General features: G+C 31.3%; 1 protein-coding gene across 1 annotated transcript in view; it reads left to right on the top strand.

Annotated features, from left to right (window-relative positions):
* LOC128998707 (dopamine receptor 2) overlaps window positions 1-13,221 on the top strand; it is a 221,577-nt gene that overhangs the window by 174,041 nt on the left and 34,315 nt on the right. The window lies entirely within an intron of this gene.

Raw genomic sequence — 13,221 nt, 5'->3', positions numbered from 1 at the left:
ATGAAATCAATATATCAATTGCCTCATGAAAAATTCTGTCGCGGATTCCAATTTAAAAAAATACTTTCATAATTAACTTTTTTATGATAAGATCGTTAAACCAAAATAACTTTACAATTTAAAACCGTTAGTAGGTAACCCTAATCTGCTATATATTTCATAATAATGTAGTTTTAGCTCTACTTAGATTAAATACAATTTTTCCATCAGACTTAATGATCTTACTGGTCAATCGTTTTGGTTAGGTTAGGTTAGGTTACTCATGATCTATCACTATTGAATGTTATTTAAATCGTCTTGGTCACTCTAATATTATTTTTATTTCATCAATAAACAATGTATGCATTAGAACAATCTACTAACTTTAGAAAATAATCCCTGAGGGGGCTTGATGGTTTTTGTTCACATTATATTGGACTTTCATTAACCAGACATGACACACAAAAAATACAATAAAATAGGAACACATAGAATGCCGAAATACATACAAGACATAAGACATGCTCATACAATACGAGAGAATATAACATTGCTAAAACTAAGTATGATGAAAAGATAGCAATTTAGGCGAAAACAATTAAGCTTAAACGTTACGACGTCGGTGTTTATTAAAAAGAATTCGACGGTTAAAATCCTTCGGCGTGTTATTGAGGAATATACACAAACGCGTTTGTCGATAGTCTTCTTTGGTTAACTGGCCAACATGGACAACTGTCAAAACTTCCTTCCACGCGGTTGCAAATGTGTCTTATAATCGATGTCTGTTAGTATAAGGTACGTCAAATCACCGGAAAGTGTTCGGATCTTAAACCTACCCGAAGCCTGGATACAAGGAATACCTTAAGAGCTAAAATACCATGCTCTAAACACTAAATCATGCATCTCAGAGCGAGAAGATTCGTGTTTTCAAGGCGAAGTCTTGATTTTGTAACATGCCTGACTAACACTAATCAATAAATTCACTCATGATGTCCTAGAGAAAATATAAATCAATATTCAGTTACGATTAAGTAGGTGAAAGTCCTATAAATTTTATAGGCTAACCCTAATTTACAATAGCCTAACTAGATAGTTATTTTTCCAATGATTACCCCTAATTTATATTAAATTAGGTGAAAAATACATTCCTCAGGCCTAATTCAATTGGCTAACTAAACTCCTTTTCTGAGTAGGGCCTACTTTAATTATAGACATATAACAAAGTATTTATTGTGTGTAAGAAAGCTCAAAAATTAAGAAAAGATAAGTAAAATAATTTGGTTTTTTTTCGTCCAGGCATTATTATAAAGAAACTGGGAACCCTTTTACAGCAGACCTGGATTGTTGTATTATCCAAAAAATCTACTCTTTCTTATTGCATATTATAAAAACAAATGTACATTTCCATGTTTTACAACACCGTCATTTATTTTTCCTAAGCCCGATTCTGTTTGCTTTCGATATGTGATTTGTTATAAAAATAAAGTAAATTAGGCCTACCTTATACCTTGATTATACCTTGATTTTGCTACTTCCCAACATATTTACAAATCAGTCATTACGGAAAATCAGTTATCAGTGAAACTAAATTACGTAAATACATGTTCCTAATACAACTAAAGACAGTATCTACAATGATAACTTTCAATTATTTTAACAACAAAACTTGTAATCCACACAAAGGAGAACATAATTCAAAAACGCTTTGCTTTCAAAAAGTTACGAAGGAAATTAAAATAGTTTATCCTATGGCAAAACAACAAACTAATAAAGAGTGGTCCATCGAAGAGGATGGAAAAATATTACGATAATATTCATGTTTTGACATGACTCATTAATATTTCATATAAAACACCACATGTATGTAGCCCTAGCCTGGGATCTGACGAAACAATCAGCTGTGACAGTCCGGCAGCAACTGTCCCAGCCTTCTGCTTCGTCAGCCGAGATGAGTGTTCGAACAACAGTAAGACAAAGTCAGTCTTTTATAGTACTAAATGTGCAAAATGAAAATGACAGAATTTGTCGTGTTTCTGTGAGAACTGTAGCTGCTTATTTGCAATAGCACTTGATTTTAGTCAAATACTGTAATACATAATCAAAATTATTTTTATCAATTTAAGCACGAAATGTGTGCTGTCTAACCACATGTATCACCAAGTAATAGTATGCAGGTCTGCTGAAAATGGGTTCCTTGGATTTGTCGATTTTAATAATTATTTCATGTACATAACTTAATAAAAGATTTAGATCTGTAACTAATAATAATGATATTTTTAATAACACGGATTAACTTAATTTTACTTAAAAACCCTTCAAGAAAATGTCTCGTAATATGTTACCTACAAGGATGCAGACTAAACAAAAAAACTTGCAAATACAATGTTAAGTTGTCTTTGATTTAATTGAATAAAAAATAAAGGAAATTATACTGACTTAAGCTCAGTTCTGACGCCTAAAGTAACTTTAAGTCATATATGTCATAGCTAATAACTAATTGTCCTATAAGTCCTAACTAGGTAGAATTATGCGCTAATCACATTCCAATCCAAGTTCAACGATGCGAAGGTCCAAATCTACAAGGCATGTAGGCTACACACACATAAGTCTTACCTTTGGTACGGCTGCAACCACTAACCTGCAAACAAAATTGTTTTTATTATTAATGCACTTCAAAAAGCTAAGAATTATCTACATTAACAGGTGGTCATACATAAATATCATATGTTATAGAATCTTCTAAAGTACCTTCTTTGGAATTGATTTATTGAATTTTTATATGAAATCCAAAATTCGTATGATGAAAACACGACACAAAATAATATTTCTGCAGCTCGTTCTAATAAAATATATTTCCACTACGTATAGCTTGTTCGCTATTCGTTCTTTATATGTTAATGACCTTGATAGAGTACGATTACAATGTAAAATTGGTTAAAAAACTAGGATTCCACAAAAATGAGGTGAAACCCATGTTCTTTTAAACCTTTATTATTCAAATTTTTCAACAAAAATACTTAACAGAGCATACAAAAAAATTGCAATAGGCCTAGATTATTATTTTATGCATGGGTTACATTAGAATACTTTAAATTAAATTGATCTTTGTTTACTTACATCGATAAACCCACAACGCTTCATAACTTTTTTATTACTGCTTGAACACGATTTAAATACAATCCCCTTAAATTGTAGTTGTCTATACATATACTTCAAGCAGTATTTTGCAATTGAACAGCTGTTCAACGATATGTGTCATAAATGCAACACCGAAAACAAATTAAGTTGTAACTTAAGAAAGATTTTTAATGACGAAAATTGGTAAAGATTTCATTAGCCACCATTTTGATTCTACAATCTTTATTAGGTTAGAATATTTTTAAACCTACCTTGTAAATGGTTTACATTTTAAAGCTGTAGTATAAATGGACGGTTATATAAAAATGTTAAATCAAACGTCTAAACCTTTTCGCGGGACACCCTGTACATTATTGGAAGGAAATAGTCATAATCAACTATTGTTTCATTTAGTTTTTACCAAAATAATAAGCCTGGTAAATAATAGCAAACTGCAGTAATTGAAAATACTAACCATAATAATGCAGTGAATAATTAGAACAAAGATGCATGTCATCACAGGAAAATCTGCTTTAAAATCCTTCCAAATAAGTCACATGACACTAACACTAAGTAAATGAATACTAAAACAAACTCACGAACACTACACGATATAGATACATTATAATATCACAAGTGATTAATTTATTAACGATAACGACACACACCTACTACACGGACACACACGACGACTACTAACAACACGTAGTAACACGAAAATACATTGTACCGTTCAACGACAACAATGAACCAATGAGAACCCAGCGCGTCATGTGAGTAGGTGACTTGCTAATCAGCTGTTCGAGTAAAAAGGCTTTTGGTTAGTAAACCAGCCAACATTTGCATACGCTACAACATACAGTATACAATATAACTGTTGTAGGTATTTATATACTATATCAATAATTATAATATGTGTAAAGGTAAATAACTCAATAACTGGCCCGGAAAAATCTATTTTTGTGACGATGCACATTCGTAAAAATTACACAAATTACCTTTATGTTTAAATAGTACAATTTTTACTAATATTCACTATTCGATGTAATAATTTTGTACAATTCCTAATTATGTGAGTATTATAATTGCATAGCGATTATTGTTGTATTGAACTGTTACTCCAAGTAATTATATCTGTAAATTTATTATGCTACGTTAATGTGTATACCAATTACATGAAATAAAATGATTATAAAATTACGTTAAGTGAGCTGATCTTATCTTACTTACTACTTACTTACTGCTTATTACTTATTTAATATTATACTGAATGTGAAAGTATGGATATTTGTAAGTTGGTGCTGTGATCAATAACGTAAAAGCAACTAGACCAATTAGGTTAAAAAAAAAAAAAAAAAAATATTCCAGCGATGGTCATGTTCCTATTTTTATTTGGACACTCTCATAGGGCTCCACCCCATTGGTTTCCGAAGTTGGCATGCTATTCTTACGAATACAACTAATGTTAGGGTAACCATATTATTACGAATCAGCTGATTGATAACGTTTTGTTGATGCTTATTTATTTTGAGGACAAATAATGTGTCATTAAGAGGGCTAAGTTTTACCAGCCGGGGAGTCCTAGAAATGTGAATTATAATATCGAAGTAGTAAAGACATTTCGTCAAGAGTATGAATTGCACGTAAGACATCATTAGCAAATCTTTATAGATTATCTTTTAGTAAAATTTGGACAGGAAATTCGCAAAGTAATTTTTCTAAAGTATGAATTGAATTTAAGATATTATCAGCAAACCATCATAAATGATCTTTTAGTAAAAGGTAGATATGAGTGAGGAGGTAGTAAAGGTACACCGGCACATGAAAAGTATTAAAAACATAGTTGGCAAATCATGATATATTATCTTTTAGTAAAAGGTGCACGGTAGGGGATCTTGGGTTTACGATTAAGGTGGTCAATATGGAAGTTAGAGATTGCTGTATTATCATCACATCATTCTAAACCAGTGTACTTTTATAATAAAATGACAACTAAGGGAAGATGTTTCTATGATTGAGGGAATTATTAAAGTATTGAAAGTGAGATGTATTCTTTACATTATTCTAAACCATTTTAGAATATATTGTATATCTTTTCATAACTACAATTGCAGTTGGACAAGGTTTAATAAAATTAGTAGGATGAATGTTTGAAATAAGGACATACCCTTAGGTTATGTCGTAGGTGCCCTTAGGTAAGGACATACCCTTAGGATTTTTTCGATGATATTATTCATGAGAAATGATTGAATCGAATCATTCTAGCCAAGTAACAAAATATGTAGCTTCTGTTTCTTAGTAGTAACCAAGCAATATCGTCTTTACCACAACTTTCAACTGCGAATAATTATTTTGTTAAACTAAATAGGTCGACTTTGCAGTTTCTTATAATCTGTATCATTATTTTAACTAACAAATTTAATGTTAAATGGCAATGTAAAACTTTTGTTTGGATTTTAACTCATTTTAGACAGCTTTACAGCAGCTTGTAGTACTTTGAAATCTATTAGTGGTTTGTCTGTATTCGTATTTTTTTTTTAATTTTGGGAAATTTCCCATAAAGGGAATAAGCTATTACCGTAGTACTCGTGGTAAGACCTGGACCCGGGACCTATTTACTTCTTTGTTTTGAGGTCCCCAGAGGTAAAAAGCAACATCCGTTCAAATTCATTTAATATACGTGTGTCCGTTAGCGCAATAACTCGAGCAAAAATGATCCGATTTTGATGACATTTGGTACAAACGTGTAAACCTACATTTATTCGAACGAGTCCGCGATCCAGCATGATCAGCCCATGGGAGCGGGTGTTTATGGGGGGTTTTATGGGGTAAAAATGGGGTTTTCCCAATTTTTATCCTTATTTTGTGGAGCTTAAAAAATAGTATGTTTAAATGTTATCATGGGCCTAATGTCTACAGAGAAAATTCAAAACAAAATTAATTTTAAAATTCCCACGTTATTCTTATGGAGAATAAATACACTGTTGTAGTTTGACTGTTTATGGACATATTTTGATAAAATTTGGAAAATGTATTTATTTATATCCATAAAAAAAAAACACTTTTTACCCTCCCTGTTGCATTAAACCTAGAGTACTCGTTAAACTAATACTATATAGATAGGGAATAAATATGAAATCTTTAAGGAGATATTTAAATGTAAATCCAATCAGGCAAATGGAAATTTACTTAGTCTGCAGGTTTGCTTCGGCGGGGTTATTTATCATTGCGTTGTATCCAAAACATCATTATCAAACCATCATAGATGATATTTACAAAAAAGGTGGACAGGAATAGAGCTTGGATCCAGGATTAAATGGGTCAGTATGGAACTCACTAATTTCTAGTGTTGTACAAATTGAACACATTTATATTCGGTTTTGTGCAGCATTTTGACTTATTTATCTCCTGAACACTGTCTAAAATATTGTTTTAAAATAAATTCGAGTAACATTAATTACAACTTTGTGATATTGACCCTGTACCTGTATTGCTTATATACGTATTTAAATCAAAACTGCGTACCCCAATATAAAAGAAATACGATTTATTTGTTTTTAATGATTAACCACATGCTTTTCCTGTCAGAGAAAGTCAATTCTTAAATGACAGTTGATCAATGTCTTGGTATAACTTGGATTAGATTGGTAAACCAATCAGAGAGAAAGTGAGCCTTGGAACCAGAGAACCCTCTAACCGTAAAATGAAGATTTATAACAAATTATCCATTGAACATATTTATCCTGTGAGGAACAATTTTAAAAAGGCGAGAGAATATTTCTCTTGGAAATATTTGCTTGGTAAATCCTTTGACAAGATCCTTTGAAAGATGAAGTCTTGGGTGGATTACCAATGTTAATATTTAGGTAACTTTCTACAATGTTACTGTGAAAAATTTTGCAACGTTACTTAGTTTTATTTTGTATTAAATATTCTTAATTATGTTAAAACATTGATATTTTCACAGTGCATATTGTTATTAAAATCGAATCGAGATAAAAAGGCATAAGTTAAATTCCTTGAACGAGATTTTTATCAATGACCAACTGGCCAAAAATTCATTCAATAGGTACTTCTACGCCTATTAATTGTAGAATGGTTCTCTCATTTAAAGCACTTTTAATGACTCATTGACTCTCCAGGAATCCCAATATGTTTTGTGGAAATGTGGTTTTACTATCAAAAGGTATTCATTTCAATTGTGTAACGTCATAGTTTAAATTCCAATCGATTGTGTGTACAGTAATAGAATAAACCAATACACATAATATGTATTGTTGTATATATCAAATGATGTAATGATATAATTTACATGGTAAACTTTCTAATATATTGAAGGCGCCCAATATTCTATTATTTGACTTTTTATGTCGCATAAGATTATTAACAACGATGATATACAAGTAATAAAAACCCTTAAATTTGACACTAATGTTATGCTGTTATAAAAGTCGAAAACAGCCAAACCGTATTAAGGAATTTAAAACTGAAAAATATATATTTTTTCCATAATCGTGACATTAAATAAACTATAACTATCGAAAAATTGCATTAAGTTTTTTCTCAATCTGGGAAGATTCGTTATTATGAAGGTCTTAAAAATTAAATAACAAAGTTTGATTTCATATATAGTATTTACCCTCAAAATTACAATAAACTAAGCCTAATTAAAATATGTTCATTTAATATTTTGATTACTGTGAGTAGAAAAAGCTAGTATGTACATTTGAAGAAACTGTTTTTGCTATTGGGAACTTGGGTGGGAATAATTTCATATGGTATTTTAATTTAAAAATTAAAATAAATAAAGTCAAACGAAAAATAATGTTTTTGTATGATGACATTTTTAAATTTTTACACTGTAGGCCATACATCGCAACCAATTTCAAAAGGTAAGTCATTTACCAAAAGTGATTGCTTATACGAAACACCATCGTTTCCAATTAGTTTAAATAATCAGCTGTCTACTGAAAATTCCAACAACTGGGACAAAGTTCCATGCTTTCCTGGCAAATCCAATCAATAATTTGATTGTCCTGTTGCAAAATCAAACAATGATTTATGTCACACATCCTAATAGCTTCAGCGTACGTTGTGATGTCTAATGTTCATAAACCACGTTTTCATCATAATAAAACTCTATTTTGGTTTTTCTTTGTATCGTCGGTATAACAATTACCTCTAACGTTGAGGTGCTCAGGTTATTATTTCCTTTTTTTTAATCATTAATGTTAGATGGACTAGTAAATCGAGGATTAAATTATTATTTGTTATTGTAAAACATATATGTGGATCTTTGATTGTCTACAGTATTTAGAACAGTTTAAAAATGTTATGAACAGATTTAATAGCACATAAAATATATTTTAAGTTTGGTATCAGTGAAACTGTCTAGCCATCAACACTGTTATTGATTATACCCACATCGTAGTGCACGCTGTACAACAATGATAAATAACTCAATGATAACTAATGTACTACTAGGACACTGCTAGCCAAAGATACTCGTAACAGTAATATGGTATTGTTCTGTAACACCCTGTATGAGAGTCCAGTATGTTTATTGATTGTACCCACATCATGATGTACTGAGCCTAGATAGTAGTGTTGTACATCAATGATGAATAACTCTATGATAACTAATGTACTACTAGGACACTGCTATCCTAAGATACTCGTAACAGTAATATGGTATTGTTATGTTACACCCTGTATGGAGAGTCCAGTATGTTTATTGATTGTACCCACATCATGATGTACTGAGCCTAGATAGTAGTGTTGTACATCAATGATAAACAACTCAATGATAACTAATGTACTACTGTACTAGGACACTGCTATATAAGGATACTCGTAACAGTAATATGGTATTGTTCTGTAACACCCTGTATGGAGAGTCCAGTATGTTTATTGATTGTACCCACATCATGATGTACTGAGCCTAGATAGTAGTGTTGTACATCAATGATGAACAACTCAATGATAACTAATGTACTACTAGGACACTGCTAGCCAAAGATACTCGTAACAGTAATATGGTATTGTTCTGTAACACCCTGTATGGAGAGTCCAGTATGTTTATTGATTGTACCCACATCATGATGTACTGAGCCTAGATAGTACTGTTTTCCATCAATGTAAATGAACAAATAAATTATTTGTATTGCTCTGCTAGGACACTGATATCTAAAGCTACCAGTATTAGTAATCTGCTATTGTTCATATTGATAACAATGCACATACTGCAATTATAACCAGGTATATACCAGGTTATACCAGGTTTTAATTCTACCAGGTATGTCTTTTACGCACTTTCAAATATTTTTCCTGGTTTTTTGGTGTTAACTAGAAGTTGAGCATTTGTTTGCATTTTTATTATACTCGCAGATCAAGAATTTAATGCCCTAATTTAAATTAACATTAAAAGCAAAAATAGGTACAAGAACATTCGTACATAAAAAGAAATAAATAAAATAAATAAGGTCTTTATTCATGAGTGAATTTCAGTTACAAAACTGTTTTACAAATTGACTCAAGTCAGAATTCTAAAAAAAAATGAACTATGCAACTTATGATGTATGTTATAAAGACTTAATTTTCTATTTGAATTTCTCTTAATGTCACATTGGCTACCTATGTATATTAGGACACAGTTGTATAATCATTTAATCGTATGACAATAAAAAATTATGCATATTTTAGGAAGTCAATATGAATGAGCTTTCATTCATTGGACCATTTTCATAAATGCTGCTAAAAAATGCCATCAGTGGCAATTTTTTTAAAGCTATGAATATATATATATAGATGGGAATTTCCTGGCAAGGTAATGTATATTTATTTAGTGTATATATTAAGAAAATCATTTTTGTTAAACCCAAAATTTGACGCTAATATAAGCGTTAAATACATAAACAATTCTGGTATTGGTAATAGTTATAAACTAAATTTATGAAACAAAGTAGTTTAAACGAAAGGAGTTTCTGGCCAATCAATGGTTTATTTCATATGAATTATTTAATTGGGTGAGATTGTAGGCACGCAAATGTGTTATTTCGAGAATTAAATTTGTTAATCTTTTTTAAAGCCAATACACCAATATTCTTCGATACGAATTTGCAGTAGAACATTTATAGCAATACTCTCGTGGGGATTATTAAATAAGAATTGTTATCAAGGTTGATTTCTTATCGAGGTTTACAATAAACTCTAATTAGGGGTAAAATAAATTCAAGGGTATTTAAAAATGACTCTTTGTTATCGAGGTTCTACTACTACGAGAATAATACTCAATTATTCACGTTATATTGGATATAATATTTAAGGATCAATATAGTATATAAATTACCTTATGCACTTCCCTGTTGTATTGGATGAATGTGTTGGTAATTAAGCAGCCATTTGTCATATTTTGACCTTCTGCTACATCGGTTTTTCAATGCAGTATAGTTAATTTTCTCATATTTAAGCTAAATTTATACGATTCATAGAATAGATTTTAAAATATTACTCTATTTTGGTAATCTTACAATCGATGAATAATACGTTACACCATAACCATGTTATCTATAACACATTCAATACGAACTAATTCAAAATCCCTTCTTCAAAGTAAAAATTGGTACGAACACGGAAAAATCATTTAAATATTGTTTTCGTGTGAATACCTAATAGTCTGATACGATACACGATAATGAGCAACAGTTGAGTATGACGGGATGGGAAGGGGGTTGAAGGGGTTGAAGGGGGGGTTGAACGGGGGGTTGAAGGGGGGGGGGGTTGAAAGGGGGGGCTTCAGTACGTGACACCACGTGATTGTGTGGTCCGATAAAAAACTCATCATCATCGAAACAGCCACAAACGTGTATGACACGCTCCTATCAGCTATTATACACTTTATTGCTATGTTCTGAGCGATACTGTATTTTATCGTCGTGCGAGTCTCTTCAAACCCCTGACGCAGCAAACCTGTAGCCTTTTAACCGAACTGAAGAGATCTCCATGAAGTAACTAAATATTGTACATATAACGTCTGGATTCATTTGGCTACTTATGTCCAAAGGATTAATTTTACTTGTCACAAAATGGTGTATACTAGTTTCGTTGCTACCAGAACTTTGTCAAAGCGTGCTACACGTAAAATCTATTTATTTTACGGTTACACCATTTTTACAGGGTTGACATGCTGTTATTGATACCATTACAATATTGAAAGATTGAGATTAAGAACGAAAAGTAATAATGAATGCAAGTGCAATGTGAAAGGAGCCTAATTACTTAGCCTAAAATGAAAATGATAAGAATAATTACCTACAAAACACTAAAATAACAAAGATAGCACAATTGCGTATCGTGCCAACATCAGGCCGACCATTTTCACGTTTTCTCAATTTTGTGATTGCAACAGCACTAGTCAGCACAGTTTTGTTGACGAGGATCTATGCTACTGGCGAAAGAAGCCTTTACAATAACACAATTTTTTTACATGAAAGGGTATTATTGAACATAATAGAGTAATAGATTGCGTGTAAATATAATAATAAAGCCTTATAACTCTTGCAGTTTAATTTTTCTTGTTGTGTCTTGTGTTTTTATATGTCCTATTTACTAACCATAGCCGCAATGAAAATTAAGAAATTCCGCGAACATTCTAAATATGATCGTTTAGTTTAGTGCATTACTACACACCTGACATAATCTCTGAAATGGATTATGTAGTACAACTGAATTGCGAAGTCAGTAGTAGTGCAAATAGCGAAGCAATGTAACTTATATCACAGATACAGCATACTCCCTTATTAGATTTATCATCCTTATGAAACAGCTGAAGACAATTTTATCGTTTGTTCTGTCCCGTGTACTGCAGGGGTCGTGTTTTGTATACAATTTGATTCTTCTTATTTAAGCCGTTTACCTCGTTTAACCAAATAAAACGATCTAATCATAAACAATAACTTGTCCCCTAGTTGTATAACCAGTAAAGCACAAATATTGAAATTGACCCTAAAATAATACACACAAAACTTCGTCGACAATAGCGATCAGTGTCAACGGACATGAACTAGACGCGAAACACGAGCTACAAAATTTACAATGGGGTGAGAAGTCTACTTGTGTTGGTTAGTATATAATATCTTTCAAATACACACAACAGCCCCCTAAACACACAATAATAAAGAATTACATATTCTTTTGAATATGTATATGTATGCATATTATTATTCCAAAGCCAAAAGTATTAAAGTGATAATTTGAATATCGATTGTCAATAACTATTTAAACTCGTCATGTTTAAAATACGTTTTTCTCATGTTTTAACATAGTGTGTCATTGGTTTTTCATAATTGGCATAAGTAAATATCATTCATACTCTTTTATTTTACTATTATACAATTATCTTTGCAGACTTACCGTGTTCTCCAAGCGTTGTAGTCTATATTTATTTTACACCAAAATAGATAACTTATTTATCAGCATCGTGCGTATTATTAAACTAGCGAATGATTCCTAATATAAGTGATAGATTCGCCTATTGGGTCTGATGATGATATTTTTTTCGAGATCGATAACTTACCATCTTTTATATGTATTTACCGTCTTGTGAGTAAACAGTGTAAGTATTATTACAAGTGTTATTTGAAGTATTTTTATGCTCTCGCCCAAAATAGAGACGAAAAATAGAAAACCTCACAATTTATACTTTTTGTTATGAATTGAATTCTACCTATGATTGTAATTGGCTTATTCCAACACACTAATCATATTAAAAATATATTTCAAAGCTGTTTCAACAAAGCGCGATTCAAAGTTTAAAAGTCGTAACAAAATTGACTTAAAGTTGAAAGCTGCACAGAGGCTTTTCATTGCCTTATACGTTATAAGACTTATTTATGAAGCATTTAACGCAAACAATACAGCCAAGCCTTGAGGTAAAGGAGTTAAAAGACGAGCTTTGAATAAAAGACGAAGCAGTGAAAGAGCTTTAGAAAGGTGCACGATGCAGAGCATTCTCATACCCGCTGTTTTTGTACGTTAAGTGTTTTACCTGTAGTTTTTAAAGAGAAGATATTTCTAATGTGTAGAAGAGTGGTATTGAATCTATTAAAAACTGCTAACAATAAACGA

This window comes from Macrosteles quadrilineatus, unplaced genomic scaffold (genome assembly GCF_028750875.1).
Source record: "Macrosteles quadrilineatus isolate MER2022 unplaced genomic scaffold, UCM_ALF_1.0 Scaffold_7__1_contigs__length_78375512, whole genome shotgun sequence".
NCBI lineage: Eukaryota > Metazoa > Arthropoda > Insecta > Hemiptera > Cicadellidae > Macrosteles > Macrosteles quadrilineatus.
Note: the sequence above shows the minus strand (reverse complement) of the source record. Positions and strands in the feature narration are given on the sequence as shown.